A 12,002-nucleotide genomic window follows, 5' to 3' on the forward strand; every position below is an offset into this window, starting at 1 on the left:
AATGTGGGTAATAATCCTTACACTATCAGTGCACTAGAGCAGCCATTTTGAAAAGAGCTTTGAAACAGAGTTCAAAGTTCTAAGTGTACAAATTTGTCAGGATGTTAACAATGAAAAGAAAAATTACAGGTACGTTATTTAAACAGTTGTAGCAACACGTGGGGACGTATAATGCTATATTTTTCTTACTTACTCTTTAAGGATGATGGATGCATGTATTTAAACTTTATTCTTTGCACTTTCTCCAGTGTTATTTATTAATTTAATTTGACAAAATGCTCATTTAGTTATCCCTTTTCATCCCTGGTCTTGGACGAGTAGTTTGATACATGTATAAAAGGCATCTACCTCTCCAAGCAGCTGTATGGGTGCTTTGTTTTCTTCATCCTCACTCTGTGCCTCGTCTTCACTGTCATTACCCCCCCCCCCCCCCCTGAACTTTCTCCAGGCTTGCTGGAATTCCAGTTAACATTCTGAAGTGAATGTGATGATGAAACATTGACGGAAGACTAAATGGTAACTGCCCCCTCATGTTCCTTAGTGTCTATGTCTTTTTCACCTGAAAAAAGAAAATTGGCTTAATATTTGTATATGAAAATACAACACATAGTGCAACATGGTGTTGAACCGATGCGTATATTTATGGTTTTTATTGAGTTAATAGAAAGTTAACGTAAAACAGCTTCCAAATCATCGATTGATGCTAGAACACCAGCACTTTGAGAATGTATTGTGTTTTACTGAAATGGTTCTTTCAAGCACAAAAGATTGATACATTTAAACATTTTATTTCATTGAGGCAGTTGTGACGCAAGTTATGTAAACCATGGAATAGAGTCCCAACATTTATTCAGTGACTCACAGAATCTCTTCCTCGCATTGTTTGGTAAAAGTTATATAACCCCTTCGCTAAATATTAAATATCAAAGTGGACAGCAGAATGCATTCAACATTTGAAATAATCAGCTGTATATTGAGATATTAAAATGACTGCTCAGTCACGTTGAAGTATAAGTATAAGTACCAAAAAAAAAAAAAAAAAACTGTCTGTCAGTCAGTCAGATGTAGACATGACAGCTACACTTATACTGGAAGTGATTTTCCTTTTGGATTGCTGATACAAATAAGCAATTATTGAAGTGTCGTGACACTTTCAATGTTAAATACGGCACAACAAACCTGGATTTTACATCCATTTCCAATTAATTGAATTATTCAAAACATTTAAGATTTTTAAACTGCATAATACAGGTCTATACATTGCCTGAACCTTGTAGTGTTGCAGATGTGTTTGGAGCTTTGAGTTGAAAGATTTTTTTTTTGGCAAGAGTCACAGGTGCATGATTTTTGTTTCACTGTCTCACAGTGATGTCAGCTTCATTGTGAAAACTCTCCATACAGAGACTGAAAATTGTTTAATCCAAAACTATTCAACATATTTTTAATTTGAAAAATGCTTACACATACTAGATTATGTCCTTGTATAAGAGTTAATACTTTATTGTGGTACTGTTAAGCTCTGGTTCAATGTGCTGCTTTTTCGTGACTGCACACATCTTTTTCACAGCATTTGGAAGTCTTTTGTCCAAATGAAGCTCTGTAGAATCAGGAATATATTTTTTTCAATTGCGAGATGAAACAGGCATATCAAAGAAATACCATGAAGAAATATCAAACACCTGCTAATTATTATATTGCTTAATAGGCACTTACCCCTCCACAACTATATTTTTTTATTTACAGAACTTACTGAGAACAGAATTATTTTATTTTTTTCCAAATAACATAGAAAATTGCTTTTGGCTGACAGAACTAATAAGGGCGCAGAGCAAAGACCGCAAGGAAACTTCAGCATCCAAACCCCTAAACTTTTTAACAACATTTACAACTAGAACAAAGGTCTAGTTTGATCTCTATACACTTAGCAGCATGTATTGTCATGCTGTGAGCATGTTCAGAATTGTGTGGCTCTTACAAGCAGACTTTCCAAAACAAGACAGCACTGGTAAAGGAAACTGACTAAGAGTCACAGAATACAGCTATGCACCAAATGTACAGACACTGAAGTGTGGTTAAAGTAGACGCTTTTATCCAAAGTGACTTACAGAGACTAGCGGGTGAACTTTGCATCACAACTGCTGCACTTACAATAGGACCTCGGTTTTATGTCTCATCCGAAGGATGGAGCACAAGGAGGTTAAGTGACTTGCTCAGGGTCACACACAATGAGTCAGTGGCTGGGATAGAACCTGGAACATCCTTTCTTTAACCACTGGACCACCAAGCCTCTACAAAATCATATATAAAATTATGAAATGCATACCGGTAACAGTAATGACACTTATATTTTCAGGGATACTCTCTAGTGGTTTTGTGTCAGTGCCCATCGCCACAACTGGTTTTTTGGTTCTGGGAACGTCTGGATGTTTTCCATTCCTGTAATGATATAGAAAGTGGTAATTTAAAGAACATTTTCTGCTTTCCCATTGGACATTTTTAAGTACTTTCATATTGGATCTGTTTTGACCATTTCTGACAGGCAGAGCTGTTAAACTCTTTACAAAAAACAACTATCGTATTCAGAATGAAAAAGTTGTCCACATTGCACTTGCAATGGAATGCTCTGCTTCTTGTGTATCCAAAAAATATAGAAGAATAAGAATCTTTCAGCCAATCAATGCACACATGTTGTCTGCTGTATGCCACACAACACAAAGAAACAATGCTGACAACATCAACAGTACCATATTGATTTCTATTGTGCTTTACTCCCAACATCACTATGGTTAATGTCATCTACTGTAAAAAAAAAAATCATACCAGAGACACCTGGTGAAATTCCTTTCAAATGCAAAGTCAATTCAAAATGACGTCACCTTAAATCGGCCACCTATATCTTAATGGTATTCTCTTCATCAACCTTTTTCCCTCTTGGTTATGAAAATCCCAATTGACTAAATAAAGGTTGGTCACAAATAGAAAATAAATATAGCTGTATTTTTTTATTTGTATATGATCAATAAAGCAGTATATTATAGTTATAGGACTGCAACCATGTCGGCTTTCTGCATTGGTCCATTCACTTCTATTTGTACCCATATTCCCTCATATATGTACGTTCACCATCCTATAAGCCTATATGACCACATTTATATCACAAATTGGGTATCTTGACCAACAGCAGAACTATACCCGATCTTATGAGGAATAACATTCAAAAATATTGTTTTTGTAATCAAGTGTTTGCAATGTACTGTACAGCCTTACAGCCACATCATTGAAAGCCATACTCAAAGCAGAACTGAAATACTGCACTGTAAAACATTTCTGTATTTGTGAAGCACATTATTTATAGCCATGCTTAGACTTCCATCAGTCTCAATAATTTCAGGACGCAAAGCATTTAATAACTAAGGGTTTCTGGAAAGGTTTAAAGCCCATCAGTCATTGACAAAGCTTATCTCTGGCAGTTTGCTGCTCTGTAGTTGCTTCTTGCATAGTTCTAAAAGTTTTACTTTAAAAAAAATATAATCTCGCCTAACAATGGGATAATAAATATGTGGCCTGGATTATAGAGTTCAAATACTATACACTTCATAAAGAAATATTGGTCTATTTTGCCCATTGCTACGCTGAGAAAATATTATTATTGTACTAACTGCTTTAAACAATTACAAATATGTACTAATAATTGTATAGAACATATGCAATTATATTTTTAAAACAAATTGTAATAAACATATGTTCCATTCAGCATGGGAAATCAGACATAAAAATGTAAATAATTATATTTTTATACAAATCTTATTTCTACAATGCTATTTTTATTTATTTGGCAGACACTTATCAAAAGTGACTTACATGTGTTACAGAGCAGTACTGGATTACAATGCAAAATTCATATTTAAATACAGTACAGTTTACAGTATGTGCAAATAATTACAAAAGAAGATCCTTTTACTATTATATTAAATACATTTGTATACATGTGCAATGAATGAACCTTGCTTGGGCTGTTTTCCCAATAAAATGGCACATCAGGCAGACGTTGACAAAAAAGATCTTTAAGGGAACATTTTCTCTTTCTACAGTAGTTTGTTATTTTCCTATTATTCCTCTTGTGCTAATTTAAATATAAAGTGTCATGACAATTGGCAGTGCGGTTCTCAAGGCTGTGCTAATTGTTAGCATGTATAGACAGCTCAATACATATCCATGTCCATCTCTCCATATAAGTCAAAGCATAAATACATGTTCTTCAATATTCCAGCACTGCTGTGCATCACCAAAGATTATTATAGCAAAATGTTTAAGCCATGTAATGGGAAAGTAGCAGAGGTGTTACAAAGAAGCCCCGGGCTAAACTTTTAATATAACATAACTGTATGTAATCTATGTTAAAAAAAACACCCTTGGAATCTTAATATGTATGAGCAAAATAAGGAAACTGAGTAGTAATAATGTTTTTTTGCTGATAATACCACTTATGGGTTTTATCATTTTAATGATACTTCAACCATTTAGCTTTGCAATTTATTTTAAATCTATAAGATTGCAATGCAGCTGTTACTGTAAAGACATTTAAATGACACCATAGAAAATATACTAACAGGTTTTATTTATTAATGTAGTAAAATGTGCAAATGACAATATATTTTCATGTTAAACATTTTCCAAGGACCAAAATGCCATATGCAGTATTTGGTGCTGGAAAAAAACTTGTAGGACTTTCATACCGTGAAATTTTAACTGGCTCAACCACTACAGCATCTGCAATTAAAAGAACAAAAAAGCATTTCATGAATATTGTGTAAGTCTGAGTTGCTTTTACTTTCTTAAAAATGTGTTCTTAGGATTCAAAATGTAATGAAACAAATACTGTATGACATTCCTGTTTTCCAATTAAGTAATCATAAATTCATGATGAAGAACAGCACTGTTTATATGAACTGCCACTTAAACCATTTTTACATTATACTTCAGCAAATGATTAAAAAATAATACCTACTACCAGTGCAGCTGGGAAATGTCCCTCCTTCCTGACATGTGTCATTGCATATGAAATCAACCACTAAAAACTGACCTCCTTTGATTTGTATAAAAATGCATTTAAATCCCATGCATGTTTGCCTTTGGGAGAAGTGGCAAGAGTGTAAATTTCAGGCCTGAGTGACATCCCGTTCATGAGATATAGCTCATCAAAGCTGACCAATTTCTGGACCCCCCCCCCCCCCCCCCCCAACCTTTACAAGGTCATAACTTCCTCATTCTATGGAATGTTCTGTGTTGTGCAAGATAAAAAAAAAAAAGTTGTGTGATTCTGTGACCTTTGACCTCACCCAGGTCAAATCGCATAACCTTGGATTTTTGTCAGTGTTTGATAGATTGTAGCCTAGACCCTCATCCTGCAAGTTTCATTGGTTGTAGCACAGCACAAAAACTGACAAAAATCCAAGGTTACATGATTTGACCTGAGTGACGTCAAGGGTCACAGATGCACACATCTTTTTTATCTTGTATTTCACATCAATTTTTATATATATATATATATATATATATATATATATATATATATATATATATATATATATATATATATATATATATATATATATATATTCATATTTGACAGCTTTAAAGCAACACCAGCTTTCTATGACAATCATGGAGGAAGTTGTGACCATGTAAAGGTAGGGTGGGTGTCCAAATCAGGTCAAGCTTTGATGACCTGTATCTCATGAATGGGAGGTCACTCAGGCCTACAATTCACAGTGTAACCATTTCTTCCAAAGACAATAATATGTGCAAAGGTTTATCAAAATCAGAGGAGATCAAGTGAAACATTGTCGTTTTTTGATTGATTCATATAGAATGACCCGTATCTATCATCGATTCATTCTGAATACTTTAAACTCACCCCAACTACTGAGTGGCAGCACATTCCTACATTTCTATTGTCGACTCCACTTGTGAGATTTAAAACAAGATTACAATTAGGAAAGGAGGCTTGTTCATGGGATTTAAAGCTGTATTACAGTTAAGATGCGGAGGATTTAAAACAGAATTGCAAATTGTGGCAAAATGCCTACACATACAAAAACCCCAGAACAATGTGCCCGTGACCATAAGAATTTCATTGTGGAAGACAGAAAAGGAAAGAAGGTACAACTTAAGTGTGCAAAGTACTGTCGAGTTACTATACATATATTGACAGAAAAAAACGCCCAAGTATTTTGAAAGTAACCGAAAAAACATAAATTTCATGTTTCATAAATTTCAAAACGAAAGCCCCGAAAACTGAAAACTCGAAAATAGCTAAAAATAAGCACCGAAAAATGAAATTAATAAAAACCAAAAAACAGAAGCCCTAATTATACTACAGGTATAAGAAAAACAGGATTGAAAAGCGCAATGTAATAGACTATCTCTAGTAAAAAAAATAAAAATAAAAAAAAACATACAAATTCATATACCTCCGGGTTCAAGAACTTGTAATTTCCCATTTACAGATGCCTGAACAAAGACAAAAAAATTATTTAATCCATATACGTAGTCAGGAATACTTATACATGAAATCTTTGGTTAAAATAAACAGCTACAAGAATGAATGAGCAATGAAAGCTGGAGACAGGCTTCATTTTAAAAACAATCTGTAAAACAAAGTGTGACTAACAAGTGCTTACCTTATTTAAACAAGACACCTCTTCAGTGGAATGTTGCCTAGAAGAAATTATTTTAATTATATATATATACATATATATATATATATATATATATATATATATATATATATATATATATATATATATATATATACATATATATATCCCCAATATTAAAATACCTACTGTATCGTCTCTTGTTAACAACCCCTACCCCGAGACATATATTGTTGGCCGAAATATATAATTATACAATGGTCCGTTCTATCAACATGTATAAATAAATACTATGTACTCTGTAAGATTTAAACGTAACTATTAAATTTACCTTGACCGTATTCCGAATGTTTCCACAACAATCCCATCTGATTTAAAAAGTAATTATTTCACATATTTGTTAATACCTTATTTTTTATTTAATTAAAATGTTATGGATATGAGTAGGTAAAACAAAACTGGTTACCTACAGGAGAGAAAGCAATAATAATAACACACTTGATAATTGCTCTGTAGCCAGTACACTAGAGAAGTGTTTAAATAATAAAAAGGTATTTTTTGAAAGGTGCACCTGCTTCTCTTTGCAGGCAATTCATTGAAAACGCTTCAAATGCTTTTAACTAAAGCAACTTTTTTCTTTCATTCTTTCTTTGAAGAATGAAAGAGTTTACAATAAAAAACACACACAGATTAATATTTCTGGGGATAAAACATTGTGTATCATCATAATGCATTATATTGTAATAAAGGCATGTATCATTATTTATTTCTTAGTAGACGCCCTTATCCAGGGCGACTTACAATTGTTACAAGATATCACATTATTTTTACATACAATTACCCATTTATACAGTTGGGTTTTCACTGGAGCAATCTAGGTAAAGTACCTTGCTCAAGGGTACAGCAGTAGTGTCCCTCACATGGGATTGAACCCACGACCCTCCGGTCAAGAGTCCAGAGCCCTAACCACTACTCCACACTGCTACAGGATCTGTATCATTATACATAAACAAAAACACAACCAGTATTATACCAAACAGTCCTTGAATGGGGAATAAATGTGAATTAAAGGACATTTAGCTAAAAATTCAATTTTTAACACCTCTTTCACCTTTTTAAGATGTTTGAAATCATTCTGAATGGTTACTCTAAAATTGAGATTTGAATCTTTTTTCTCTACCTGAGTACAATATAGAATTGGGTGGAGTCAACACAGTGTATAGGTCACAATACCACAAGATTTCTCAGGGCCAGGAAACAAAAGAAATGCATAATTTAACAACAGAGGCACTGAAGCAGGGTGCCAGCTAATTAGAGCAATAGTGAAAACTATACAAATACCATAATACACATAGTACCTAGTATTGTAGACATTTCAACAACTTACTGCTTTGATACTGGAGCAAATCAGAATGAATTACCATTTAGAATTATTGTTACCATGACAGCTCACAAAACAAAGCTCTCAGGGCAGGGGAATAAATTTAATGAATGTTGCTGTTAGGTGCTTTGGATCATTTCAAATGTATCACTAACTACCTTGACATCAGTTCTATGGTACATTTGTAGTCTTCATTTAACAAAGGGTGACTGTAAGGAAAACTTCTCTAAGGAGGGGGGTTTGTTGAGTCAGGATGCCTGCTGTTATGGGTGATGCAAGCCAAGACAGGTTGGGACGATCTCATTCCAAAACCTGCATCTGATCCGTGTTCAAACCCTACTGTTGCAGCCAGTTCTTACAACCAGTACACTACACTTTTGATTAAAAAAAATATATAACAGTAAATAATGGAAGCATAAACTGTATATTACAGAGTGTAAGGGGCAGTTTAATCACAAATCCTCATGAAATAGATCACTTGAAAAATAAATTATCTTTCATATGTTTTCAGGAGACAAAATTCTGACATGTGGGAGATTTTTATAATAGGGATTGCAGAGGTTTTTTAAAAGAAGCAGAGAGGCTTAGAAAGATTACATTCCTCAGCTTGGTCAGCACAATAGTAACAATACACAACTTTTATTGGGCTAACAAAGGCTATATATATTAAAAACCAAAATCAATACGTGGCAGTGTAGACAGAATGAGGTTTTCCACTAAGTTTTACCAATCCACAGCAGTCCTTTTTTTTTTTAGAGGGTTGGGGTGCTTGTGACTGACAATCTATATCCTCCCTTAACTAGGGATCTTCCTCTCAGCACTCATACATGTTAAATACATACTAAAGTCTGGCAAACACACCACATTTCAATGTGTCATATTATACCCACCTTACAGTTAAAGCAGTCTGATATTAAGCTGCACTTTCAAATAGTACATGATCCATCTGGCATCCAGATGTCCTCCATTGTGACACCAGTGGTCAAAGTTGGCATAACTATATATATTTATGTATTGCTAATTTGCATAAAGGGATGGAAAAAGACCCATTGTATAGCAGTTGGATTCATACCAGGTTTTACCATGGGCCTTATTAAACACTAGTAAATGTATTAACATTCTAAATAAATACAAACCTTCTGGACCCAAAACCTCAAGCTGTCCTGAAACCTGAAAATAAAAAGCAGGGGATCATCAATCGGCAATTTAATGATGCTGCTGTAAAACATAAACCAATAAAGGGTTATTCAATGTGAAATCAACACACTACAGTCCATTCCATTGACTCATCATCTCTTATATGGAGTGGGTCCAGAGAAAACAAATCATACCAAACTGCATGTGTCCACCGTATCACCCATAATTCTCAAGATATGAGATCACATTGTTCTGGACAAAAATAAAACCTTTTTATCAATAACATTTGTTCTACATGAGCTACATAGTACATAGTTCTGGGCTTAATTAAAGAAAATTCAAAACACTATCCAATGACACATATTTTACTGATTGTGCTAATATTCCATCACCCTATGACCTTTGATCTTCTGAAGTTTGCCATTAAAACTGGAATAACTATGGACCTTCAAAGCTATAACAAAAGATACGTTTTTTTGTTTCTATGAAGGTCAAAGCTGACTGTTCTTTTCTGAGTGATGTATCATTTGATAAGTGTTTGAGAAGAACCTTAAAATTATACCTGAATGTTGGTTTTTTTGTGAGAAAAAACAATAGATGCGGAAAACTTGTATTTTGCTAGCATGTCCACAATCATTCTAACTCAACTTGTGCAGCTCGGCAACCAGGTGGAATAAAACTATAGTTTACCATAGTTGATTAACTTCTTGGCGAATTTTCAACGCGTTATAACCTAAGCAAAACAAGAACCATAATCACAACATAAAATAACATACTCCGAGCTTGTATAAACATATATAATATTAAAACAATGTTTTCTAAAACATATTCATACGGTACCTGTGCATTTCAAGACGTGCTGTTTCTCGTATGAAATAAGAACCACAGCTCACACAGTTAGCCTAATTATACATTTAGTTGAAGTCCTCTATTTATTTTTTATTTGTATTTTTTTTGTACGGATTATTACAATTTGCCACTGACAACAATATCGATAAGAAACGAGAAACAGTTCTCAAAACATTTATGTTGATTGTCATTTAGAAAGTAACACGATAGTGAACAAACGCCTTCTGATCTCCATAGAAACACTGTTGCTTTAACAAGCGCTCTTGTAAATGAAACCGGGGAAGACAAACACCTTAATTAAAACGCCCGCGTTTACGACATGGCTAGTGTGCACTGAATGCTAAAGTTCTCAATGTACGCGATTTAAACTTCGTATTTTTAAAACATCCAGCCGAGTACAAATAAGCCACAGTTTACTGCTGGGGCACGAGAGTACGCCTGCTGAAGTAGCGTACAGCTGTAAATAAGTTGGTCGTTGCTGGTTTTCAGCTGTTCGTGCTGGTACAGTAGACTTGTTAGTGGTTAAGAAGCTGGTCAAAAAATAGGTCAATTAAACATTACTTTAGACAACTGTTTGTTGTCTACTCTCCTAAATCAATACAAGTAAACAGTGTCCATTATGTTATAGGCTCTTCCCTCTGAGTGCCATATAAACAACACAAACCGTAGATATTTGTTTCAATTCTCAAATCTTAGCTGGTCAACAGCTCACCTGCATGGCATTCTCAGACGGGATTTTATTGCTGTAATATACTGCATTATATGTGTACTGCCGTTTATTGCAAGCAATACTGCATTGGAGGGGATTTCTGTTATTTCAGATATAGAATAATGGTGTTGCTGTGGTTAGGGAACCATCCCTGTGACAACCGGTGCATTTGATGTTACAGTTATTGTTAGTTGATATACCGGTAAATATAAAGAGAATAGAGAATTCCGATATCTCATGCTCTGAGAATCACAGACACCAGCCCTGTCGCTTTACTGCTGACACTAAGAATCTTGTCAGAAGAAACACAATTAAAACATTTGGAATCTATGATTTTTGGAAACCACAAACTGATAATAATGACAGTATATTAAGAAAACTATAGCCACGCGTCCTATATGCATCAATGTGAAGATTGTGACACAATGCCATGCATTAACTCAACTTTTTGAGAGTGAGAAAAAAAAAAAACTAATCCTAATTGCTTCGATTCCAATTTCTTAATCCAGACATAATACTAAATCCAGACCATTTGTCTAAATGAAAATAGAAAAATAATGAATATTCCTACACCGTAGTCGATCCTGTACAGAATGTTAGCATGGGAATGGTTTATTGGTCACCAGTCTTCAGTAGTGCTTGCAACAAGTATCTGACAAAGTATGATTTCAATTTAAACTGTGGCTAATTATATTAACAACAAAACGGAGAGACTATACATCTCCCATCTACCCTGGCATTTAGTTTAGCTAAATACTTAATCTGATTTTCAATAGGGGGCGCTGTTGCGAGAGAAAATGTATCCTATAGTGTCCTGCAACTAAGTATAATTTACTGTGTAATAAAACAACCAAACCTTGACAAGAAGAACGTATATAATCCGTGAATGCAGCAATAGATGTATTTTGACGTTATAAGTACAAAACAGGCAGCACTTAGCAGGAGCACAAGTATCTAAACCAATCAACTGATGTCAATACTATTATTTGATTATTAAGTATTATTTTAGAAAATAAATCTTAACTTCAATATTAATAAATGCAAAGGATCCTGCTCAAGTTTTATTACGCTATTTAAAGTTATTTTAATTTTTTTAAAGTTATTTTAAATTAATTTTAATTTTTTTTTACATTATCTATACGATTAAAACTCACTAGGAGCAACATCTAAATGCTATTTTTAGTACAATAGTCTTTTGGGTCAGCAAGCATTCACTCGTGTTTGAAACACAAATAAAAACAAACCATTCAAAGAAAAAAAAAGAAAA

General features: G+C 34.0%; 1 protein-coding gene across 1 annotated transcript in view; it reads right to left on the bottom strand.

Annotated features, from left to right (window-relative positions):
* LOC117409527 (glutamate decarboxylase 1) overlaps positions 1–10,254 on the bottom strand; it is a 44,535-nt gene extending 34,281 nt beyond the window's left edge. Inside the window, exons 1-3 of the mRNA XM_059032267.1 lie at positions 10,018–10,254; positions 9,177–9,210; positions 2,324–2,436 (exon numbers count right to left, since the gene is read on the bottom strand). The gene's annotated coding sequence lies outside the window, so the exon portion shown is untranslated. The remainder of the gene's footprint in view (positions 1–2,323; positions 2,437–9,176; positions 9,211–10,017) is intronic.
* Between the last annotated feature and the right edge of the window lie 1,748 nt (positions 10,255–12,002).

Source organism: Acipenser ruthenus, chromosome 10, assembly GCF_902713425.1.
Source record: "Acipenser ruthenus chromosome 10, fAciRut3.2 maternal haplotype, whole genome shotgun sequence".
NCBI classification, from domain to species: domain Eukaryota; kingdom Metazoa; phylum Chordata; class Actinopteri; order Acipenseriformes; family Acipenseridae; genus Acipenser; species Acipenser ruthenus.